The 26946-nt window shown below is 35.9% G+C and overlaps 1 protein-coding gene across 1 annotated transcript in view; it reads left to right on the top strand.

Moving 5' to 3' along the window:
- The first annotated feature begins 3008 nt into the window (after positions 1-3008).
- Positions 3009-26946, top strand: part of B3GALT1 (beta-1,3-galactosyltransferase 1) — a 568918-nt gene continuing 544980 nt past the window's right edge. Inside the window, exon 1 of the mRNA XM_032286621.1 lies at positions 3009-3242. The gene's annotated coding sequence lies outside the window, so the exon portion shown is untranslated. The remainder of the gene's footprint in view (positions 3243-26946) is intronic.

The raw sequence follows: 26946 nt of genomic DNA on the forward strand, positions 1-26946 counted from the left end.
ATTAGATTGTAGTTCTTTACCTTTTTAGAAGGACTTTTCTTCAAGAGTCCATTGTGGCTTGCAGTTTCAATTATAAGTTAATCCTCATCTCTAAGAAAGGCAGCTATAGGTTTTATTTTGTTTTTAATCTCTATCTTACAGATAAGAAATACTGGGAAAGTTTAAGTGACTGACCTGTGATTACTCACACAGACATCACCAGAGCTGGAACTAGACTGATTTCTCTCATTTCTTATTTGGTTTTCTGCCTGCTAGATGTAACTTTTGTCATAATGGATCCCAAGAAACTATTCAGTCCCTATTTCTAATAAATATAGATTTTCTACTTCAATTAATATGAAGTTATTTTACATACTTTTGGGATTAGGTCAATCATTATGGACCATTATTGCTAGTAGTGACAAAGCCAATTTCTTTCTCTATTAACAAGTGGAATGAATTATCTCATTGCACAGGGAGAAAAACAGATATATCTGTAGGCCAAAAAAGTTATTAAATTAGCTTATTAGTCATATAACTAAATAACACAGGACTATCTGTCCAATACATCCCATGAAATTCATAATAATGCATGAAAACCTATCATTAACATGCAGCATTTTCAGATACTTTAAAAATTTTGTCTTGGGTTTTCATCTTTACTGACTTTAAATATTTCATGGTTTTCACCGTCAGTAGGTTGTTAATTATGAAGATTTTTCTTTTTTTTTCTCAGAGCTGCTTATACAGCAATACTGATATGATAGCAATAGTGACATGAGATATTAGTGTTTTATCTGTTTGCAGAATGTGGATTTTATTTAGCTTTTTTGCTTCTGTAAGATAGTAAGTAGAACCCATGTATTTTCAAGGATAACTGTTGCAAAATACTGAATAATATGGGAAGAGATTATAAAATACTGAAAAACAGCATAATTGGCAAGGTATGAGAGAATTATTAGAAAAAATATATCAATATTTGTGCATGCATATTTCTGCAAGTTTCTACATAGCTTACAACATTCTGAAGTCAAGATTAGCTTTTAATGGAAAATCATTCAAAACTTACCTTTAATCAGGCATATTTCTAAATTGTCATTGCCTTTTAATTTTCTGATTCTGAGATTTAAATTTTAAGGTTTCTACATTTTATAAATACAAGCTCTTCCCGATGAATAAAATATATTTTTTAACAAATGTATTTATCTTTCTCTCCCAGATTTCAACTTCACTCTTTTATTCCTCTATTATTAATTTCTCCCTTTATTACCTCATTTAGTTAATGAAGGTGCTGATTTTATTCCATTACACAATAATGAAGAATTACATATATAATTTCTAAAAACAAAACAATAAAAACCCCTCTCTAGATTAAAAATCTAGTGTGGTGTGGTCCATATCTGTTTTTAGCCTTAAAACAATGAACTTATCTATTTGCACAGTCGGTTCTTTTAAGAAGAGATAATCTGGCTCCCAAACTACATTGGTAAAGTGACTAAAGGGGAGGAAGGCAAAAGAGAATTGGAGAGAACAGTGATGATATGCACATACTTTCTATAGTACTAATAGATGGCAACACACAAGTCTATTTTACAATCAAATTTTCCTTATAGTGCTTATAAAATTTAGACAAGTTTTGTTTTGGTAATCACAGGATATACGGAGTTTGTAAAAAGGAAGGTAAGTGAAGAAAAGGGTGACTATTATAAACAGAAAGGATCACTTAAAAATACAATTTACAAGAAGAGCTGCAGCATCATAGCTAAGATATATTGAATTCCAGCAATTTGTCAACAATCTAGCTGATATACACACTTGATTTTTGACCCTCACAACAACCTTGTGAGGGGGCATGACTATTTCCATCAGAGAGGGTCACTTTGGGAAGGTCCCATGCTTATGAAAACCTTCATGTATAACTTTTTTTTTTTTTTTTTTACTAGAACTGTGTATATAAACTTATTAGTAGAACTCTGAGCCATTCAGACATATTTGCACTAAAGAAACTTAAAATCTTCCGTAAGGATTGATAATTACAATTTAGGGGAGAGTGGTGCAGAGAAACATTTTGTCGCTTTTTTCCTATTCTTTTCTTGGTAAATAACACTACTTGGTAGTGTTTGAGTCAAACACACACATTAAAACAAACAAACAAAAAAACTATTAGAACATTCAGACTTGATTATCCAAAGAAAATGAAAAAAGAAAGCAAACCAATTAGGTTGGCTGCTTAAATTATCTTTCCCCATTCTCAAGGTTTGTTGTTACGTTCGGGGTGGGGAGGGGAAGGGCGTTTATTTGGACGGAAGACAGCGAAGGTCCACTCTACCTACAACTTCGACATTTCTCCGTGTTTCTCTGCCAGCTAGGGACACTTCGGGCTGATTACTATGAGGGGTGGTTCGGAGCCTAAGAAGTACTACTCTTTTCAGCTGCCAAAGGGAGAAGGACGGGGGCGCTGTCTGGTGACTGTTCGCGTGATTCCTCCAAGGCGGCGACCACCTCCTGGGATTCGCTCTCCAGCCGCGCGGTTCATACTCGGGTCCCGCGACCCCTCCCCGCCCCCTTTACCCACCCCAGCGATGCCAAGACGTTGAACCGCAGGGACGAGGCTCTGGGGAAAGAGTCACCCCGGGGCGCCCTTTCCTGCCAAGCCGCGGGCTCCTGGCGGTCAGAAAGAGCCCCAGGCCCACCCCTGCGGGCCCGGCTTTCTCTCCTCACCTAAGGCTCTCAGGCCACGAGTCCCCTACCCGGCGCCCCTCTCGCGCCTCCCCCATCCCAAACCCCAGCAGCATCCCCGCCTCTCCCGGAAACAAGCCCGCTGAGCAAAGGCGGAGGAAAACCTTGGGCCTTCCGCTCTGATTGGTCTCCCCCCGCCGCGCGGGGCGAGGCAGCGATTGGCTGCCGGGCGTTGTCAGTCGCCGAGGCCAGAGCCATCGCCGGGGAAGCGCAGCCGGGCTCGGGTGCTCCGGCTGCCGCCGCGGCTGCTCGACTAGTGCAGCTGGGCGAGCTCGCGCGGGCGCAGCAGCCGCCTCCGCTGCTGCCCACCCCGCCGCGCCGCTGGCGCCGCCGGTTTTGTAGGCGGCCGCCGTGGAGGGGCGGCCAAGAGAGCGGAGCACGAGGAGGCGGGGGCGGCAGAGAAGTGATGCTGGCGCCGGGGATCGGGGCAGCGGCAGCGAAGCAGCATCATCTTCGGGACCCTGGCTGCAGCATCCCTGTGGCCCGCGCGCCAGCCCAACGGCCGGAGACCAAGCGTCCCGCGGGTAAGGTCCTGTCCGGCGAGACACCCGGGACGGCTGGCGTGGTCTTTGGGGGTTACGAGGCGCGTGGTGGCCGGGGCACCCCGACAAAGGTGTTGGGACTGGGACTGCGAGTCCCGACGCTGGGCTGGGCTGCTGCCCGCGCCCGTGCGGCTCCAGCTGGTGCGTTCTCCCTTCCGCGCTGACAGACTTTGACAGCGCGGGGATGGCATTGTGTGAGTGTGGATGTGGATGTGTGTGCGCGCGCGCGGCTTGGGGCACTTTGCAGCGAGAGCAGTGGGTCCCCTCTGCGTGGCCCGACGTCCTTCAAGGACCCAGGCTGGGCTGGAGTGAGTAGGATGCTGTTGGCTCGGCGGGAGGGAGAACGCACGGAGCGCACGGGGAAGTCCACCGTGGCTTGTAAAGAGCCGAGCAAATTGAACTTTATTGCGTTGATGAAAAGGAACTGTGGACCTGGCGCGCCAGGGGAGAGGCCGGTTCACCTAGGCTTCCCGAAGTCCTACTTTGTCCTGGGGACTTCGGAGCGGAAGGGAGGAGAGGGGGAAAGTAACTGTTCGTCTGCATCGCTGAAGAAAAGGAGGAAAGAGAAGTTGGGGGTGGAGGGTGGAGGTTACTCTTGGGGAAGTGACGACTTTTAGGTATCTGAAGCCCCGCGTGGGAGGCTTGGTACACTCTTCTGGAGCGCAGACTTGAGGATGGAGAGAGTCCCATTCTGAGGTTCTGTCAGCTGCTCCTCCTGCTTGGTGGCGGCGTAGGGCGCAGCGGGACAGCTCGGTGGAGGCCGAGCGGGGCTTGGACGCCCGACGGCTAGGCGTCCGGGTGGGGCCACTGCCTACCCAGGCCGCCTTGGCACGCGTGACCTCCCCGATTGAGACCCGGCCTGGTGCCGAGAAAGTTCAGGCCCGCTGCTGTCTGGGCCATCAAACACAGGGCACGTTAACCACGCAGGGTAACCAGGTTAGGGTACCCAGCTGCCTTCAGAGCATTGTTTGCTATTAGATTATCTTATTTGATAAAGCTGTTGAGAGTTCCACCTGTGCTGCAAAGCCTTGCGCAGAAGGCGAGTTCTGTGCGCCGCTGCAAATGGATGGTGCTACTGGGCTAAATCCGAATCTCCGTAGCTCAGTGCAGTGGCTTCTCCATCCCTCTTCAGGACGCACAAAGTTACTCTTGGCGATTATTTTCTTTGTGGCTTCTTGTCTCCGTGGGAGTATCTGCTTAGGAAAGTTCCTGAAATACCTCAGTACTAAGGAGCTCTCCTCACTCTGTCTCAGATGGGGAGAGGCTCCGGTCCTTGACTGGCTATGGGGTTGCAGCGGGGAATGGAGGTGAACATCAGCTCCCTGCCTGCCAGCTTTGGTAAAACAAAAATTGGCTCAATACAAGGAGGCGGATCTTGAACTGGGGACAGCATTTTTCATGTTATGTAGCTCCGTAATCTCTTTCACTAGAGGAATCTTTTGTCCCAAACAAAACGAATCACAACACAACAAAAATACCCAAAACCAAACCACAGAAACCACTTTGATTGGGCTCATTTCTGATTTGGTGAAACCGAGAAAATGAAAGTAAGGCACCTAATAAAAAATACTGTAGAAAATCAGGAGGGAGCTGTCCAAAAATGTCAGACATTTTTCAATAGTTATTTTTCATTGTAAATATTCTATTTTCTCCCAATTTAGTAACTAAGTTATTTTAAAGCAAATTAATAACTTATGATAAAGTGGTGATATTAGTTTTGTGTCCAAGGATGGTCTCATGGTTTTCATCACTTAATTGTTGTAATGTAAATGGATTTTTTAAATGATTTTAGTCACATATACTGCATTTGGACTACTAAAAAATTGGTGCTATTTTCTTTTTGGCATTCATCACGTCTGGCTTAAAAGTGTGGCTTTCTGATATGATTAAATAAAGTATACAGTTTGTGGTTGCTGTTTCTATACAAATTTGCCTACTTCCAGGTGATTATTTTAATATTACAATGTTGTAGTTATTGAAACCTTCAGGACTTTGATAAGGTTATTAAACTGGCCAAGCAGTGTATTTTAGTTTTGTGTTTCATTTATGCAATACTATGGACTGGTAAAACTTTTTGTTTTTCTCATAGGTTGATATGAGGGAAATAGGATTAAAGTGTGTGATACTTATTAACAATTTTAAAATAAAACTAAACTATCAGTAACAGCCAATACTAAAAATGGAACATCTAAGGAAAATTTTAACAACTTGGCTAAGAAAGTGCTTTTTCGCCTTGATATCATAGTAACATAAATCCATGACATTATGTATTGGAGTAAGCCACAAGTCTTAAAATGGAATTGGGAGCCTTTGTGCTCATTTTAGCGTTGTGTGTGCACGTGTGTGTGTGTGTGTGTGTGTGTGTAGCTTTTATTTGGAGAAAATATTTTTTCAGATAATTTTTGAAACGAGTAGGACAAATCAATGCAGAGAAATGTGTCAGTGGGCTTAAATATTAAGATAAAGCCATAGGAAATACATTTAAGCGTAAGCATAAATGATGCAGTGTCAGCGTTGGAGGTGGGCACAGGCTTATGGGAGCTAATGGGTAGTGCCAGCCACTTAGTTTATACAAGCAATTCAAATTCTACCACTTCTGCAAATGCACTTCAGCTTTAACTTGTATTGCTTCAGGGCAGCCCATGAGCTTAGACTGCCATATATTCTAGATGAATTTTTGTAATGCAAGTAATGTCAACTTGTCAAGACCCTGGGCCACTAAATTCACTTTTTGACTTGTACAAGATCTTAATTTTAATACTCATCAGATAACTTTTCTAAAAAATTCACATCGATATGAATAGCAATGCCCATAGATACAAATATTTTATGAAATACAACTTATTTGTCAAATAGTCACGATTAGTGTTTTACAAGAATAGGTAAGAAAGTGAGGTTTATAATAATTTGTTTTTATTAATAGTGAAATCATTCTTTTCATAAAACTAAAAATTTTAGGGAAATTAATAACTTCAGCTTGTTAGAAAATGAGAAGTTCATTCTCATTTTTTCTCTGTCTCTTTCTGTCTGGCCGTCTCTTTCTTTCTCTCTCTCTCTCACCACACAAGACATGTGCATACTAGAAAGGTTCTCAGAAAGAATGTCACCATGCTGCATTTGAAACAAATTCACGAATCCATTCTGAATGTTGAATGTGCTTCATAAAGGAATATTCTCATTCTCTTTAGTAATCTGTCATGATACTGGTTTATTCAAGTGACATTTAACAAATTGTACTATGTTCCTACTATTTGTAAAATACTGTTTTGTTTTCTTGGACCGTGTGAATGAATATATACAGTAGTATATGAACTCAATGAATACATGTATGAATAAATCACACAAAAATCCCTACCCTTTTGCAGTTTATATTTTATTGGTGTGCAACAGATCATAAAAATATAGATAACTTATATATTTATCTCCTACCAAGCTATTTATTCTAAGTCCTCTATCCCATGGACCAATCTCTTTCCATCTCATTTCCTCTTCAATCTCTTTCCCACTCATATAGACCTTCACAAATTAATGTAAGAACTGAAAAATAATACACATTGCTCCTGAAGCTATGTATGAGAACAATAACATTACATAAGATGCGAGGATTGAAGGCAAAAAAGAGAGATCTAAAGATGATTATTCAGCAATAATATATCTGTCCTTTAAATATCTTTAAAATTAAGTTATATTTTTCAGAGGAACTAGAGGACAACATTATCCTTTAGCATAATGGTTCCAAATTAACAACATTTAAAACAAAATAACAGCATTTATGACTGTCCAAAGTCAAATCTACAGAATTGATTCAAAGGGGATGAGTGAATTTTAGTAGTAAGGAAAGATTCAAAAGCATATTTGTAATGAGAATTCTTCTTTCTCTTCCACATTGAAAGTATCACATTTATGTACCTCTGGAAAAACCGATTTAAAAAAAAAAACCCACTAGGGTTTGAGGTCAAAAGTTTCCTTAAAGTTTATGCATGAAAAAAAAAAAATAATTCATGATCTGATCTTCTAGTAAGAAATGCTGAAACAACAATTTTCAAGTAAGCTTGTCTTTAATTAAAAATAGATTTGGTGATACAGTCAGTCCAATTACAGATCAAACTTTGCAAAACTTTACCTAGATCCTAGCTTCTATTGTTTTATGCACAAAACTGTACAATTATAATTCCCGTTTCGCTTTCTATGCTTCTGTTTTATTACTTTCTTTAGGGTCTTTAGCTTACGTCTCAGAATTATTACTTACTCTCATAGGAAGAATGGAACCTAGCTTGACTTTCAAAAACTGGTTTGCAAACATTATTTTCATATTAGAAGTCGAAATTGCACTCTGAAGAAACTATAGCACATAATGAATTAATGCCATTTTATTCACAGGTTCTATGATTACAGGAGAATAGTGCAGGGTACATCGTATGTATGAAAAGTCTTCAGGCTGGGTACAGTGACTTACTCCTGTAATCCCAGCTCTTTGGGAGGCCGAGGCGGGTGGATCACCAAGTCAGGAGTTCAACACCAGCCTGGTCAATATGGTGAAACCCCGTCTCTACTAAAAATACAAAAATTAACTCTGCATGGTGGCAGGCACCTGTAGTCCCAGCTACTTGGGAGGCTGAGGCAGGAGAATTGCTTGAACCTGAGAGGCGGAGGTTGCAGTGAGCCAAGATCATGCCACTGCCCCCCCCCCACCCCGCCGCCTGAGTGACAGAGTGAGACTCTTGTCTCATAAACAACAACAACAAAAACAACAAAAAAGTCTTCAAGGTTGCTTCTACCCACCCTGGTTTTAGAAGATGGAGGAAGACTTTCTGATATTGTTATCTCAATATTTTATTTCTCCAGATTCAAGAATGCATTCACCACTTATTTAAGCCTTTATCTTTTTTGCCCTAGTTTTTATTTCTGCTAAAATGCAAAACTTTTGGAAAACAATGTTTTAAAACCACAAGTAAATCAACAAATGGCTACCGTATCTAGTATGCTCCAGCTGATTATGAAAATGTTTATGAGAGCTACGCAGGATTCAGATATTTAGAGCTGGGAAGAACCCAGGTGATTAGTGCAACTTCTATAAGGAAGAACTTATTCCAGGAAGATGCTATTTATTGCCAGTTCAGATGAAGTTTATTTTTATTGCCAGTTCAGTTGAAGTGGAAGATCTAGAAACACTATTAACGATGAAACATACAAGTTAAATCTTTGCAGTTGCTCATTAAACAGTACTACATTTCGTAAAATGAGGAGAAATGACTGCATCTACTAGCTTGTGCATGTTATTGTTTTAATATCTAACATACATTGTATTAATATTATGCTTGGACCAAGAAAATGAGAAATTAGGATACATTTAGGGATGTCATCTAAGATTTATAAGGCTGGAGGTAACTTTGCAAGTAAAACATTTACGTTCCTTTTTTTATTTTTTTTTTGAGATGAAGTCTCGACCTGTTGCCCAGGCTGAGGTGAGGTGCAGTGGTGTGATCTTGGCACACTGCAACCTCCACCTCCTGGGTTCAAGTGATTCTCCTGCCTCAGCCTCCCAAGTAGCTGGGGCTACAGGCATGTGCCACCACACCCAGCTAATTTTTGTATTTTAAGTAGAGTTGGGGTTTCACCATGTTGGCCAGGATGGTCTCAAACTTTTGGCCTCATGATCCACCTGCATCTGTCTCCCAAGTGTGTGAACCACCACACCCAGCCTGTATTTAATTCATGCTTTATGTCTATAGCATATAGATGTGTATACGCTCTATATACATATTTATAGACTCTATGGAATTTAGTCTAAAGACTACAATCTACAAAATAGAATCTCTAAAATGGGATTTCTTATTTCTCTCTTCTTATGGGACCTTTTATTTCCCAACATCAGTCACTTGGGACTTCAGTGTGATTGACAGATGAACTTCAGGGACTCCAGGAAATATCAAAACTGTGTGCAGTGTTTGTTATTGTTTTCCTTGAATGTTCTAGAATAAGAAAAAAATGCTTAAGAAAATTTAAAAGCTACTGCTGTAAGTTAGGTTTTTGTTTGTTTTAGAACAAAACAAGAAAACTAGATACGGGTAACTTGCATCGAAAATGAGAGGATTTTAAAAAATTAAAAACCTATTTCTTGGTTCTCAAAGAAAGGAAAAAACAAAGTTATTGATAGATTCTGTCAGGAAACACCTCCCACAGGGGCTTGAAAACACGTTTAAATCTCCTAAAATGCTAATTTGAAACTGATGGTTTATAACTGATATATTGCGCTTAGTAGTGAGTGATTGTAGTTAGCATTTTGATTAGTCTTTGGCTATGAGAGGTTTCCTTGATATATATATATATATATAGATGACATCAGGGCTGAATCAATTCCTCACTGAACAGAAAGACATGTGGGTAACTTTTCTTAGGACCCTAGTACTCAGGTAAAAACAACTGCCAGAAGTAGAGGTTGTTTGCATACAATTAGTTGTAAATTTAGATGCTACTAGACAGGAATAATTGTGCTAAATGCTCACAAATGCACGGTGGCTTCCTGAATAGGGCATATGAACTAATAGGCCTCCTCAATTCTGTGTCTGTCTATGCCAGTCATGGGGCTGATAGGTATATATCATAGTTCATCACTACTTTAGTTTTTATTTTTATAAAATAGTGATAGCATCACCGATGGCTTGAATTCCGATTTTTGAGGAGTTAGATGAAAAATATGAGTAATGCATGTCAGTTTCTTTGAGTGAACTCAGCTAATTATAAACAGGAGAGGTGCTGTATTTTAAAATAAACAACAACTAACAAATAATAGATGGCATTGATAAAATTTGTCATTATTTTGGCCTAATTTATTTTATGTGAAGAAATAAAAGATAATCTTCAGTTTCTAGTTCTGCTGACAAAAATACAAATAGGCCGATCCTGAATTATTTAAGGCAGCTAAAATAGTCATTTTTTTCCCTCTGTTGGTTCGTTCTTTCTCTCTTGGTTTCTCTCTTCATATACATATTATTTATATAACATATATATATAATTTATATAACATATATACATTTTTTTCAACTTTGTATTTTGTTTAGTTTTGAGACAGAGTTTTGTTCTTATCGCCCAGATTGGAGTGCAGTGGTGTGATCTCTGCTCACTGCAACCTCCGCCTCCTGGGTTCAAGCAATTCTTCTGCCTCAGCCTCCTGAGTAGACGGGATTACAGGCACCTACTGCCATACCCGACTAATTTTTTTGTATTTTCGAGACAGGGTTTAGCCATGTTGGCCAAGCTGGTCTCGATTTCCTGACCTCAGGTGGTCCACCAGTCTCGGCCTCCCAAAGTGCTGGGATTACAGGCATGAGCTACCATGCCCAGCCAAACTTTATATTTTAAATGTTATAAAGAGTTATTTCAATGCTGCCTGAAATTTTCTTCTGATTTTATGTTATTGTAAGCCAACAATCAGAAGCTATTAAATTCAAAAGCTTCCTAAGGGAAATTTATAATAAATGTAAATCAGTAGAGAAAAACAGTAATATTGAATGTGTATGTATATACACATATATACATATAGACAATCCCAGTGAAATTCCAACGAGATTGTTGTAAAATTTACAGAGATTTTAAAGTTCATCTAGAATAACAAGTAGGTTATAACAGCCAAGGATTTTAACATAAAAAATGAATTAAGAGAAGTTGCACTTTCAAGTATTTTAAGATATTATAAGTGATGATTAACATGCAAACAAACATGCAGAAGAGAATAAATAACCTCAGATGCAAACTCTAAAATATGCAAAAATAAAGCACTATATGAAATAATCACAAATATGTGGGGAAGTACAAAATGATTTATATATGGTTCTGGGAAAACTGAATAATTATTTGTGAAAAATGTAAACTCCCTACCTAACATTGTATTTTAAAATAAGTATCAGATGAAGAGAGAGTAAACATAAAGGAACTCCAAAACAAGCTAGGAGAAAATAAAGCCTTCATAAACAGAAACATAATGTGGAAAAAATTTTACCTTACAAAAGTTAACAACTTTAAGTTAAAAATACCGTAATTACAAATAAATGGAAAATAGAGGAAGTACATTCAACATCGGTATCTTCTCCTATTAAAAGACTTCTCTCAATATAAAGACTGCTCGTTTATGTTCATCCTCTTTAGTGGACTGAAAACTTCTTGAAGAAGGAGGCTCATATTTATCACTTTATTCTAAGTGCAATGCATATAATTTGGGCACAGTAAGCATTATCACCGAGTACCAAAATTTATAAGTATCCCATCTAAAGGTTGATCAAAACAATGAAAACAAGGTGGACTACAGATACTCCTAAACTTCCGGTGAGATTCTTCATTGGTGTTTACAGAATTCTTCAGTTGCATGCTATAGAAATCAGTCATGACTAATTTAAGGAGTAAGATCCACAACAAAAGGAAAATGTTTTGAAGCTTATGGAATCAAAAGAAAATGAGAGAAAACAGAATGGCTGCAGAGAACATAAGAGTAAATGATGTAATCCTTTCCGGGTACCGTCACTGATGGGCTGAATCAGCATCAGTACTTTTCTGTTCTTGTGTCTGTGTGCTACAGGCTCGAATTCCTAGAATGGAAAGTGTTACTTTACTAGCTTTGGTTTCATGATCGTGACTTAGTCAGTGGATCATTGGGCACTTTGATTACCAATCCTACCAAGACCATATTCTTTATTTTTATTTATTTATTTTTTGAGACCGAGTCTATCTCTGTCACCCAGGCTGGAGTGCATTGGTGCCATCTCAACTCATTGCAACCTTCGACTCCTGGGTTCAAGCAATTCTCTTGCCTCAGCCTCCCTAGTAGCTGAGATTATAGGTGCCCACCACCATGCCTGGCTAATTTTTGTATGTTTTAGTAGAGATGGGGTTTCACCATGTTGGCCAGGCTGGTGATGAACTCCTGACCTCAAGTGATCCACCTGCCTGGGCCTCCCAAAGTGCTGGGATTATAGGTGTGAGCCACTATGTCCAGCCAAAATCATATTTCAAAGAAAATCAAGGGACGGTTACTAGCAGTAGGGAAAAATATTCCCTGAATAGGTATAAACAGAAGACATCCACTGGGTTTATCAAGAAACTTAAAAATATTTTATTTGTTTCAGTAATAACTCTTTTAGGAATTAATTCCATGTAATTAATCAGAGACATACACAGTTTCATTAAAGTGCAATTTGTAGTAATGTGATGCTAGAAATAAACTATTTGGCTAACAAAAGGGGAATAATTAAATTATGGCATACACTATTAAATCATTGATTTTGAAATGTTGATAATAGCATTGGAAAATAGAGATGAAATAGTAGTGAAAAAAGCAGAATACAAAATTTAGTATGAAGAAGGACTTCTGATTTACATGCATAAAAAGGGTTAAATAAAATATTAACATTTGTTATCGTTGCCTAGTAGGACGATACAAATTTCATTTTTAAGTATATAAAAATATTTTTTGCTAGGAACAGGCACTGCTTTAATAATCATTTTTGAAAAATCTATACTAAAACAGTGTAAAAATGGGAGAAATGGCTTAGAGCACCAATCAGGTGTATTGGAAATAAGACATTGGAACGATACACTTAATTTTGGAAGGATAGGACCGAATTGTACAATTTTCTCTTTTCTGCATTAAGTTACTATGTATCCAGTGATATCTGGCTTATTTCCTAGTTGGTAACTTTTCAGGGGTAATTTTAGACTTTGCTTTTCACATCTTTATCTTAATGTAATTGAACTTAAGATGTATTTGCACATTTTAATTCAAATAAAAAAATTTTATTGGCATATCAGGTTAAAAAAGAATAAAAATAATTTTATCTATTTGTATGTACTTTTATCAGTTGTCATGCTAATTCATATTAACTCAGCTGTTCTAGGCTAGCCCAGTTATTTATTAAATACAATTAAAGATCCTGTTAAGTTTGATTATAATAAAGCTAAAAATCCTGCTTCCTTACATTAATCATAAAACACGTATCATGGAAAATTTTGACATTTTTTTCTCTTGGCTCATTTCTGTAGCTCATAAATTATAACTTTGAAAGAAGAACAAAGGGTCTGAGCAAGGGAATAGATATAATTTTTCAGAAAGCATGAATACGTTATCTTGTAATATATTTTTGAGTAGCACTTTGGTATATTGACTGAGCTTTGCACAGAATGATTTTGATGATCTCGTGAACTATATTTGAGCAAATAATAAAATATTGGAAAAGAATAAAATAAGAAAAAGAAAATTGGTTGATCACTGGTTCCCTCGTAGTCATTGCCCTCTTTTGGTTCGTGAGAATGTACAATCTGACAGCTGGCTTCTTTCCAGAGTATAAGGTAGGGGCAACTTTGTTGTTGTTGTTTTCTTTTTGTTAAATTGATGTGTTTAATTTTATAATAGATAATATATTATACAACTGGTTCCAAAACACATACAGTAAAAATTCTGTCTCTTATCCTTCCCCATACACTTAGTTTTCATTCCTCAAATAGGTAACTACTCTAATTTATTAGTTTCATGGTATCTGTAATGGTTAACTTTATATGTCAACCATATAAAGTTGCCTAGGTAGCTGGTAAAACATTATTTATGGGTGTGTCTGGAAGCATGCCTCTGGAAGAGATTAGCGTTTGAATCATTAGACCAACTAAAGAAGACTGTCTTCATCTGTGTGAATGGGAATCATCCTGAATAGAGCAAGAGGAAGGGCACATAGCTCTTTCTGCTTGAGTTGAGGACTTCCGTTTTCTCCTGCTCTTGGAAAAACACACACACACACACACACACACACACAGAGAGAGAGAGAGAGAGAGAGAGAGAGAGAGAGAGAGAGACCCTGTTGCTTCCGTTTTATCACATCAGAATTTATAAGCTTAATGTTCCAGCTTCATGAAGGTCTTCTACCTACACTTTCCCATCTCAATTTACAATATTCCATTCTTCCCTAATTAATACCCTTACTTTATCAGTATATACTCTGAAAGGCTAGAAGTTGAACTTGTGTTGTAATTCAGCCAATCTTAAGATAAAGTTCTGTGTTTGATTTTCAGCATTTTCAGCCCTGCAGCTACAGGACATAAGGCTCTCCTACAGGGCACTCTCAGAAACTCTTAAGTCATTTATGCAGCACTTGAGCTGGGAATTCAAATCCCAGAGCTCACTTTGTCCAGCAATATGATTATATCCTTTAGTTTTCTAAAATGTTTGAAAGTATATACAGAGTCCCTTAGCTCTTTGTTTCTTATAAGTGGTTGATTGGAAGTATCCAATGCAGTATTTTATGTATCGTTATAATCAGTGTGGAAATAAACTAGTGGAATTAAAGCCATTAAATTAGCATCAATAAATCTAATCAGATCAGAAAGCTAAATCCAGAGATTCCAGATCCAATTCAGAAAACTTATCCTTAAAATACTGTTTCTTTAGAACCATTCTTGGCACCAAATCCTGTTATTCAGGGGTCTCTACAGAAACAGAACCAACAGAATATGTGTATGTGAGTAGAGAGAGAGGGAAGGAGAGAGAGAAAAAGAATGAGAGAGAGAGAGAGATTGTTTGATTAAGTGTAGATATTGGCTCATGTGTTTAGGGGACCAGGAATTATCATAATCTGCCAAGCCAGAGAATTAGGAAAGCTGGTAGTATAACTCAGTCTGAGTCTGAAGGCCTGAGAATATGGGGAATCAATAGTGTAAATCCATGTTGAGTCTGAAAGCTCAAGAACTGAGGACACCAATATCCAAGGGTGTGAGAAGATAGCTGTCTCATCTCAAGCCGGCAACAAATTCACTCTTCCTCTGACATTTTGTTTTGTTGACACCCTGGAAGGATTGGATAATACCCATCTACCTTAGAGAAGATGATCTTGGTTACTTAGTCTACAGATTCAAATGGTCATCTCATCCATCCTCACAGACATACCTAGACATGTTTTACCAGCCACCTAGGCATCCTGGAGCTCAGTCAAGTTGGCAGATGAAATTAACCTTGCACGTACAAACACTAAATATTTTCTCCCCAATTTTTAGACAGTTTTTGATATATACATATTTTGCTTCCTGATTTTTAAATTCAGCAATCTTGGAGGACTGTCAGGGTTTACACATAAAGAACTTCCTCATTTATTTTCTCAACTCTATCACGTTACCTTTGTTGAAAGTACCATAATTTATTAATTATGAGACAGTTTCCACCTGAATAACAATATTTTTTTCTGATATTTTGGTTAACACAACCATGCTGTAATACTCTTGTGCGTGTTATTTCACATGAGTATAAGAAACTAGAGGACCCAGAAGCAGAGTTGCTAATTTAAAATGTGTGTGCTTGTTTGCTGTGAAAATGTATGTGTATTTATTTTCACATTTGATGATCTTACCTTCCTTTCTTCAATTGTGTCATTAATAATACTGAATAAGACTGGACCAAAGACCTGGTTTCATGGCATTTTTCTAGAGACCCCCCTACCCAGGTTTGCACTTATCTATTACCATGCTTTGTGTGTATACAAATTTATTGTGAACAATTCTCATTTGGTGATCTTTTAGCATCTGTTTAATTATCTTGACCACAAAGATAGCCAGGAGAGTAAATAATTTCTGTTAAATTGTTTCTTAATTTTGGATTTTCTCCTTTGCCACCCTGCAGCCTACTAGACTAAATTATATGAAGAATGTTAGGACTAGTTATTCACCTACTAAATAACAGCGTTAAAAATAGTCATGTTCTGTATTGGCAAGTATGTTGTGAATCTGGTGCTTTCAGATACTCTTTGGTGCAGTTAAAATTGGTACGGCGCTTTTGGAAAGCAGTTTGGCAGTATGTGGGAAAAATAACTCAAAAAATTCTTACTGTCTAATTCCCATTAATACTACTTCTGGGAATCTATCCTAAGTAAATAGTAGAAAATATGGGAAAGGTCATATGTTTGAAGATGTTGATGAATGTATTATGTATAATAAAAAATCAGAAGTAGCTCAAATGAACAACAATAGATTTATGCACACATATTTGAGAATAATATACAACAATTAACGGTAAATGTGATTATAATAAAATATAAAAATACACAGGCTAAAATGTTTTTTGAGGGAAATGTACAAAATTATATACAAGTCCTACTTTAAATAGGCAAAATGTATACACATGAACACCAAAATTATAAGTATGTTTTAAAATGGTGAAAACACAGATGATTTTCGCTTTATCTCCAGTTTTCTAGAATATTTTATAACTTTTAAAAATTTTTAAATGAAAGAACAGAACTATATTTTCCCTTTTGTCTTTACTATTTTGCACTGAATATTAGCCATAGTATTTGATAGTTTTAACTTTTTGTCGCAATTCAGTCATGTGAGATTTTTTTCATCTTTTCCTTATACAGGTGAGTTTATCACAGAGTTTGCATGCCATGCAATGCATGTTGTCTTTAAAACTCTTCTCTCCATTCTGTGTAACAAAGTGCATCTTAATCATTAAACTTCCTTTCAGTCTCTTTTATCATGATATTCTTTCTCTTTTAGAAGAACAAATTCAGACATTTTAGGCAGTTCTCAACTAGCTTCCTGCCTACTTCTCAAACGTCTAACACATTTTCCCTGCTAAGTAAGCTCTTATGCTGGTCTTTCTCTTTCTTAAACCCTTAGGCTTCATGGTTACTTTTTAAACTTTTTAAAGAGATATTATGTCTCATAATTAGTATTCTCTTTTAGAATAATTAGTTAGAAAAAAGGCAATTATGAACATATTTTGTAAAAGTTCACCCAGTTGGACCATCTCCTAATCTTTTTTAAAGTTCTGCATATTTCATTGAGATAAATCCTGGAAAAGTTAATAAGATAGCAAAAATATTATATTTACCCCACAGATTTGATGTATCCTAGAAAAGATTACCCATAGTAGAGGTATATCTTCAAGAAAAGAAGCAAATAGCTAAAATATAGTGGAAAGGTACCTTTTATACATGAGTTAATTTGAAGTGAAATAGGTAGAAACAATGTGAAGTATATATGTTTCTTCATTAATTCTTTAGGGAATTAACATGGTAACATTATCTCTCTTTATTGAAATACATTTTATATCATAGTTCTCTTTGCCTAGTTGATTATCACATTATCTTCAAAGTATTAAGCTCATAGCTAATTTCAGAGAGACTACAGTAAGAATATGAATGTCATCTTATGCTGAAGCATTACATTTTATAGTTCTATGTAGTTATTTTTCCTATCAAGTGAACTAATTTTGGATTTCTCCATAATAAAAATGTTATTTTCTAAGACAGTGCACCAATATGTAGATGGAATCATTTTGAAGTTATGGTGGACAGTGAATGGTGGGGAGGTTGCCAAAAGGACTTGCTTCTGCCACAGCCCCTCTTCATGGTTTGCCAGGACTGTCACCAGAAAACATTAATGATGGAATGTTAAGGAACCCATTCTATTTTGCTTTTATGGTGCTAAGTCTCTTTCTTTTTCCTCTGCTGTACTCTTTAGAGATGTTCCTTCCAAGATCTTCCCTTCCCTTTTCCTATTCAAATTCAGAGATTTCACTCTCTGCTACCCTAAATTCACCACCAACACCAGTTGATAGTTAAAATAGTTGTGAGTCTCTTCATTAAAAAGACCTTCAAAAGCTTTCCAAGTTAGAAAATCATATTCATTTAAAATTGCCTTTATGGTTCAATGATCAGTCCATGATTAGGAATATGTATGACAAAACTTGAAAATAAAGTTAAACTATTATTTTAGTAAATGGGAAGATAGTTACTATCCCATTTAACATTTTATGGAGAATGATATTAGTAACAGTAAATAATTATTGGAGCGTTACAAATAAAATTGTGTTAGAAATAGTATTGTTCTATGTGTTAGAAATAGAATTGTTAATCTTTTTATAAGCATTATATTATTGAATACTTAATAAAACTTTAGGCAGTAGATGTTATACTAATATCTCTATAGCTTTTGGGATTGAGAAAAAGATATATAGGTTATATAATATTTACAAGGCTCAAAACTGAGTTTTTGAAAGAGTCAAGAATTTAATACAAGAGCCTCAAAGCATGTACTTTTTTGGTTTATTAGTTTTTGAAGTAGAATGATATCTGTTACTAGAAAGGAGATGTCAAGTGAACAGACCTAAGGTATTCTAATAATGGAAAAAACTGTCCTGTCTTTCTTGGACATTGATTATATTTTCTGTCTGTATTATTAATATCTTCTGTCATATACTTTATGCAATTTTATTATTTCCCATTTCAATATAAAATTGAGAAATGAAATAACTGATACTTTAAAATTGAATGTGAAAATCCCTCCAGTAAGGTTCTCTGTATGTAGTCAGTTGAAAAATGAAATGAAGAAATTTGGCTACTACTATCTAAAGGTTTCTGAGGGGAGCTGTGGGTAGAGAGTAAGGAGTTGAATACATATCTTTTAAGAGTTTCTTTAAAGGCTCATTTTCTGTTAGCTTTCCCTCCTCTTCTTTAGTTGGCTTTAGGAAACAGCATCCTGTACCTAATGCTTCTCTTTAAATCAGACAGGATGTGTGAACTATACAATGCCATTGGTGGCCTGGAAAATAACTTGATGGCTGATCCTTTTCGTCTGTACCAAATCCTGAAAATAACCAAAAATATCTAAAGCAATGATGTCAGTATTCAGAATCTCAGTGGTAAACTCCTGTTTGGACCGGGGTCTTATACTTGGACTCTTGTTTCCTAGATGTTTTTAGTCATATTCCTTGTCATAGTGAATTCTGCCACTTCACCAGTTGCAAATGTAACTTGTTCAGTAATACCTGGCTTAATAACTGAGGTGCCACGAGTCTCAAACGAGTTATTTCCTGTTTTTTAAATTTTTTTAAATTAAACCTATTAATGTTTTATTTCAAGAAATTGATTTATCATAGCTCATAATTGAAGGAAATCATAGCAGAGACTATTAAAAGTAACCTGGCCTATATTTGGTATTAGATGCTCTAGAGCAGAAAGGTTAGATTTGGCATTAATCATTATTCTTCAGTTTTTCTTTTCTCACATTTGTTTTGCTTTCTTTTCAGTTACTTTTTATACATTCAGGTCTAGTTCTAAGCTAAATTAATGCACTGTAAAATTTCAAATAAATACCAAGAGTTGAGAATTTCTGAGAATGAAGAAATATATAATATAGGAAAGATGGAAACTTAGAGTTTATGTACCTTAAAATTACATACCTACTTCTTTGGTATTATTCTATATTTATGAACCACTTTTTGTGTATGTGGCAGAATCACTATATATTGCTTACATAATTTCATGCCCTAGTGGGACTCTATAGCTGATCTCCACTGATCTACCTCTTAAAAATGATTTAGGCTGTTTACTTACTTCAGTCATCTAATGATTTAGAACATCCTTAGCATCAATATTCTTTTTTGCTTTTGAAATCACATTATAACTGTAAGAACTCAGTTCATTAACAATGAAGGGTAAAATAATTTGCAGAAAAGTTGATAGTTTTGACAAATTTCATTAGGCAAATACACATTTGGCAAAGTTAATAATATGGCACTTTCATTTTGATTTTTTAAATAGGTATTCCACAATTTGGAAAAATATTTAGATAATTCTTATTTATTATTTTTTTTCAAATATTGGTTTTCAGTAAATGATATTGTCTAAAATGGGCAAAAGCTACAACTCAACTAATAATAAATAGGATACATGAATATTTGGATACTGCATGCATGCAGTACATATTAGTTTTAGCAGCAATGTCATGTACATACTGCAAAAGCAATAGACAAGAATATATGAAAAGTTTTCTGAGTAGAGATCATAAGGAAACGGTTTTCATTTAGTTATAATTAGTAATTTTTTTTCAACAGGATACATTATTTTCACTGATTAACTTACATTTGTACTGGTGAGCCAGTATCTCCCTTGTACAGTGTTTATTCACTTTTTGGCCTAGCTTAAAAGAAAATAATTCCAAACTATTTAGCCTTAATTACAATTATATATTCAATTATGTATATTTTTTGTGCCTACTAGTTACCAGGTATTGCTCTAGCAACTGAGAATGGCGCAGTGAGTAAAACAAAGCCCCTGCTTTCATGGAGCTTACAGTGAGAGAGAGGGGGGGAGAGAGAGAGAGAGAGAGAGAGAGAAAAAGAGAGGAGAGAGGGGAGAGAATAACCATAAACAGTGTTACACCTCAGGGCAAAAACACTGATGGAAGAGTGGGAAGTGTATTTTAGAAGGGGTAGTTAAGAAAGATTATTTGCAAGATGTGCTATTTGATCAGAGACCTGCGTTGAATGAGGGCCAGCCCATGGTAATATTTAAAGAATAAATTATCTTTCTTATTATTCTTTAATAATAATAATAAAGTTGTTGGGGAAAGAATCAAACCAGTATCCTGGAGGCACCTCAGGCAGTTTGGCTCCTGGAATGGTCTAAGTGGGGAATAGTGAGTTCCCTAAGTGGGGAATAGTGTGATTGGGGAGGTAGCCAGAGCCTGCTAATGAGCCCTTTGTAGAATGTAGAAAGGATTTTAGTGTTTGTTCTATTTAAGGGTTTGAATGAGAAGGTGGGGTAATGTGTCCTCTAGCTGATATGTGTAGAATTGATAACAAGAAAAAAGAAAAAAAAGCTTGTTGGAAGATGAGTTAAAGGCCATTTCAGAGACCATGGAGGCTTGGACTAGAAATTCTTCAGTTGTGTTCAAGGATTTGTGTGTAGATGTCTCACTTTTGATTCAATATTTTATGTGAGGACAGTGGCAGAAACTAAGGTGCTGTGGACTGATTTGGGAGCAGTTTTGTGCATTTATCATGGATGTGCATTTTATTTTTCCTAGGGCAACTTATCAATAATTAGGACATTAAAATATTTGACTACATGAAAACTAAATGTGCTAATTAACATTTTCGTCTTCTCTTTAGATTTAAGTCCTACTGTAGCATTTATTATTTTATATGCCTTTTCTTCATTTGGTTATTGCCTGCTAACATGCAAGTATTGAGAGGAGATATATGCTATAGTTATACACAGAAAGTTACTGTGTATATAGATTTTAGAAGTTTTGAGTCAGTTCAGAATTTGAGTTACAAAAGATAGATATCCAGTTAAAAATAGCTTAGAAGAATTTATTGGCTTGCGAAGCTGCATAATCCAAGGGGTAAATTCAGGCATATCCAGATAAAGAGTTTGAACTAAGGTAAATGAGATAACTGTCTTGCTTTGAATCTTTGTATTCTGCTTACTAATGCTTCATGATCAGATATAAAATATCCATACTATAATATCTCTCTCTATATAATATCTGTTATATAACTATCTATGGGTAAAATGGTAAAGCAAAGAGGGAAATGTAAATATTTGAATCAAGGAAAGGTTATATGGATATTTTATGTTTTGTTTTTATTTTTGCAACTCTTATAATTTTGAAATTTTTTCAAAGTGAAAAATTAAAAAAACTAGATGCACCAGGACTTAAAATACTTAAATGATCAGATGTAAACTGTAATATAGCTCTATAAAAATAAATATGTACTTGCTATTTTTATTGAGATCAAAACTCAAACTTGAAAATATCTGTAAAGGTGACATAGTATACTTGAAAAAGAATCATATTAAGATTATGAATTGAAAATGCAATAATTGAAACTCATTGAATGAGTTTAACAGCCAATTGGATGCAGTAGCAGAGAGACCAATGAGCTGTAAGTGGGGGCAAATCAAACAGTAAATATTATAGCAGAAAGGTATAAAAGGAGTATAAGAGAAGAAATAGTGGAAGGACTTCATACTTGCATTTGATTGTAGTTCCAGAAAAACAGAAAAGAGGCAGAAGCAGTATTTGATGAGATAAAATCTGAAAATTTTCCTGAACCGTTTTTAAAAAGTCAGTTCAAAGAGAAAAGAAAAGTAAAGTAAACCACACTTAGGTACATCATAATGAACTTTCAAAACAAAAATAAAAGAGAAGAAGACAAATTTATGTTGATGGATTTGGAAATATTCTTAAAGCAAAAAAAGGAATAATGCCAGTTTCAAACAAAACAAAACAAGAGTCTTGAGTTTACTACTAGCAAACCTGCATTAAAAGAGTTACTTTAGGTAGTAGGAAAATTATCTCAGAGATGTAGGAAGCAATAAAGAGCAAAGAGGGTGGTAAATATATGGATAAATCTAAATGAAATTTGGTTTCATAAAATACTGAAATTTAATAGTTTGAAATAATATGAATCAAGGGGAAATTAAGTGAAGTTAAATTGGTTCTTTGGCCCTTGTGTTATCTGAAGATGGAGATAATACTTTGATAAGTTAAAGATGCATGCTGCAATTTTCAGAGTAAATCTAAGCACAAAAGTGTATAAAAATAGACAAAGAAGTAAAATGCTAAGTACAAAGAGCACTTAGTCTAAAGGAGACAAAAAAAATAAGAGAAACTGTAACATAGAACAACAGGCACAAATAGAAAATGTAAGATGGTGAAGTCACATCAAAATATTTTGATAATTACATAAAATGTAGATTGATTACATGATCTTGTTTAAGGATGTAGACTGTCAGATTGTATTTTTAAGATTATATCCTGTTTTCAAAGGAACATGTAAAACATTAGGTTATGGACATTTTGAAAGAAGGTGGGAATAACTATCACTGCTCACTTTGATTCTAAGTAGTGACACTTCTTTTCAAGATAGCACAACAATTTAGGCATGGCTAGTTGTAAATCAGGGAGAAATTTTATGGTAGTGTTAATATTTTGTAAATTATTTTGATAAAACATAAGATTCAATTCACAAAATACACAGAGAGTAATTAAAAATACAAAGAAGGGGTATAAAAATATCATTCCATTACTACAGTTGTAGTAATTTTATTCTGTTTATCTGGAATTTATTTTTCCCTCTCAGTTCTTCCAAGTATACTCAATAAGCAGTTTTCCAATGAAATAATCTGGTAGAGTGATTTGCCACGTGCTACAACATCTTGGATTTAACAAGTTACGATTTTCCTCTTGTTCATGGAAAAGCTAGAGTACCACCACTTTTGCCATCTTCTGTGGAGATCTGCCTAACTCTCCTCTTGAAGTAACTTGTACATTTTTGCCTGGCTGTTCCCTACTTTTTATAGAGGAAGGCAGAGGGGTTATTTAAAGGTCCACATCCCAATCCCTAAGCTATCATTGAGTAAATGACTAAGGGTTGATTTCAATAGCCTTACCTAAAAATTTGACAGACTATTCTTGAATATGATCAATGTGTTAAATGAATAATGGAATAGTTTTAATTTAAACATAGATACCTGTATATAGAAAAATTAAGGGTATTTTCAGTATCTTAAGTCCAGCTGGACCTCCCAGTCCAAGGGGATTCTACAGACCCTCATCCTTTGAAGATCCTAGTCTAAGAGGTCAGATAAAGTGTCCCTCTAATACAGATCATCCCATTTGTTTCTTGAACTCGTTAAGGCAGAAAGAAAAACCAGTTCTCAGCCCAGTGTTTGGAAGCTGTCACATGGCTTCTCTTGGTTTGATACTATCAGTGCAAGGTGGTCTCTGGTCCTATTTCTGTCACTCAGTTATTTTCTCCATCACTATGATCCTGATAAATGCACAACAAGCTAGTTTTCCAACAGAAAATATCTTTCCTTTGTAGACCTCTCAAAGCCCAGGTCACTGACAGTCACTTAGATTTTTTGTTACCATTGTTTCCCCTTGGCCGAAGAAAAGTGCAGCTTGTCTCTTGATGGCATTTCTTAAATCCTGTAGTATGTTAAGCATATGGCTTCTCACTCTGCACCCAGTAGTAGTAATGTGGTTTTGTCACTAGTCTAACATCCTCAGCAAGATCATATCGTGTTATGAGCATCACTGGATGGGAGATTGGAGGGTCTTAATACTTCACACACAAAAGGATTTGTCAATAATATTAGCATGATGTGCTTTTAAACTGAGTTTAGCAGTGAACATTTTCAAATGCTCTCTACTCATGTATATATAAATGCTGCTAGGCACAGGTTTCCAGAATTGAAATGTTGAAGAATAAAATTAAAAAAAAAATTGGGGAAATTTAGCTGCTGAGGAATGGAAGAATCTCCTAGAATGGGAAAGAAAATTGCTCAAAGCATGTCTTTGCCCTTTGATAATTTAACCTGTTTTCCTGTCAACACTAGACGGAGTCTGTCACTGTGACTAGCATATACAATATTACTTTGACTTATATAACATTATGAGCTAATTGGTGTGTGCCAGTGTTTTCTTTAACAAGTGTTTCTCTGCTCACATATGTTTGCCAGCTCCTCTAATCAAAACCTAATTTGTTCCAGGAGTTGATGTACCATTTATGGTTTTACCAAATTAATTATTGGTTTGGAATCATACCATGGATTTACTTTGCTGTTTTCAAAGGCCAAAATATTCAAAACTATGAATTGTCATTTATTTGCCATTTTAAATTTGTCATTAAGAATTAATATTTTGTCTTAGTTTGCATGCAAATGGGACGCATTTTATGTGGACGCATTTTTTTCTGAGTGTGGTAAGGCTGTTAAATTGGATGTAGAAATGTTTTGGTACATTTATATTGACTAAAATAGTGACTCCATTTTGTATTTTAAAGCCCTTTGAGATTCTGAACTTCCTTCTTCTCACAAATAGAGGTCATAGAAAAGATACTTTGCATAAATTATATGGATGTATAACCTCCTAGCTTAATAAAACTCACTTAAATCTACATAAATGGGTTGTTACATATTGACTATCCATTTCTAATTAGAGAGCTGTTTCATGGCTCAGTTCAATGTGTCCATTAGATTACTAAGCATCTCTAGACCAGGAATGTTTAATAAATTATCTCTTAAGAATTATTAAAATAAATCATACATATTTAGTAAGAACTCTTTTATAATAGTGTGATATGTATTCACTGATTCTTGCAACCTAATTGAAATATTAGTTAAGCCTTTGAAAAAACGAAGAGCTTGTTTGACATAATATAAGCCAGAGAATAACAAACTTTTTTTTTTTTTTGCTCTAGGTCAGCCCATATTTAAAATCTCTTTTTAATATGTCATAAGTATAAATCCACCTCTTATGAAGAAGCTCCTGGAAGAGTTGTTAATCTATACCCAAAATAAATTGAGAATTATTTTCATATATACTTTTTTTTTCTGTTTATATGTCACCAGAAAACACTGAATTTTTTTTTAGCTTGGATTGGACTTCTTCAGAGTGTATTAACCTGTGGCCTGTGACTTGTTAGGTTTACTGTGACAAATGTAGGCTAAGCAATAGTGGTTGTCACCAGCTTTATTGTCCTCCACTTGATAATTCCTGCTTTTCAGGGCTGGCAGGGAGATCGTCACTGCTCATCACAGTTCTATCTGGAAAATGGAAGTAGCTTCTTACCTAGCTAAGAAAAGTTGAAGATCAAATGAGATATTTATACCTTGAATATAATTATTATGAAATTCAAAATGTCTTTTCTCCCTCCTCTTATCCCTCCTATACCAAACACAATGCCATTTAACTCAGTAAGTCGAGCAGAATTAACTCCATCTCACAAACCTGATGACTTCACAGTCTTCATGTTTACTTCCAAGGAAACAAGTTTATGCTGGGAGAGCTTTTGAAAATGTAATGATAGTTTTATTTCCACACAGGTAGAAAAAATGTTCCACTTGGCTTGATATAATAGGATATGTTTTGAAGCATTTCTATTCATTATATTTCAAAGTATATTTTGTATATTTGATCTATTAATAAAATGCAGATGTTTTTCAACACCCAGTCCTTTATATATTTATGTAATTTTTCATAATGTAGTGTAAGGAGAAATGTACTGACCAGATTTTTCTTTCACGATTAGGCAAGGCTTGGAAATAAAAATAAAAAATCCTGCTGAATTTTTAGCAGTTATGTTTTTTACCACTACTGTGAGAACTGAGATGGAGTGGAAGATGGGAGAACTAGGGTATTTGGTGCAAAAGGTGCCATGCTAACCTCATTAGAATGTTTTCTTTTTCCTTGGGAGGAGATGGTAAGGAATGCTTTATGCACACCTAAGAGATAAAAATGGCATGTATAGAAAGAATAATAAAACTACATTGTGGTGTGTATTCAATTAACAAAAACCTTTACCATAGGATTTTTGCATAGTACAGCATTTCTTAGCCTGTAGTACCAATTGAAAACTAATTTTTGTGTAACTATCAGTCTTGCTAATTTTATTAAATTACAACCTAAGATATTTTGCCATCATACCTGCTGTATAAAGAAGAATGGTATCTACCCTTTCAGAAAATTTCTACTCATAACCCACTCAGCATCAGCCATGCTGTCACATGTCATTGCTGCAAGTCTTGTTACCTTGCAACTGGGGGCTTTCTCTCAGTGCCCATGCAGGGCAGGTTGGATGTGCCCAGAGGTTATGACTTAGCTAATAACATATTGAAGTTGGAGGTAAATATCCTGCTCCCTTGTCCCCATGATGCAGTACGTCTGAGGCATGTTCTTTGTTGTCTGCCAGCATTCCCTAGCTCAACAGTTGCCCAAAGTAACAAACTACTCATCAACACACACTTGATTGGCTTCCACTTTCTTCTGCATTTCTTATTGGTGTTCCTGAATTTGGCTCCCAGACAAACTACTTGCAGTCAGTCCTTGTCACAGGGTCTGATTCTGAGAGACTTCA

The sequence above is a fragment of the Sapajus apella genome, unplaced genomic scaffold (assembly GCF_009761245.1).
Source record: "Sapajus apella isolate SASKATOON/1434 unplaced genomic scaffold, GSC_monkey_1.0 scaffold18, whole genome shotgun sequence".
Classification (NCBI taxonomy): Eukaryota; Metazoa; Chordata; class Mammalia; order Primates; family Cebidae; genus Sapajus; species Sapajus apella.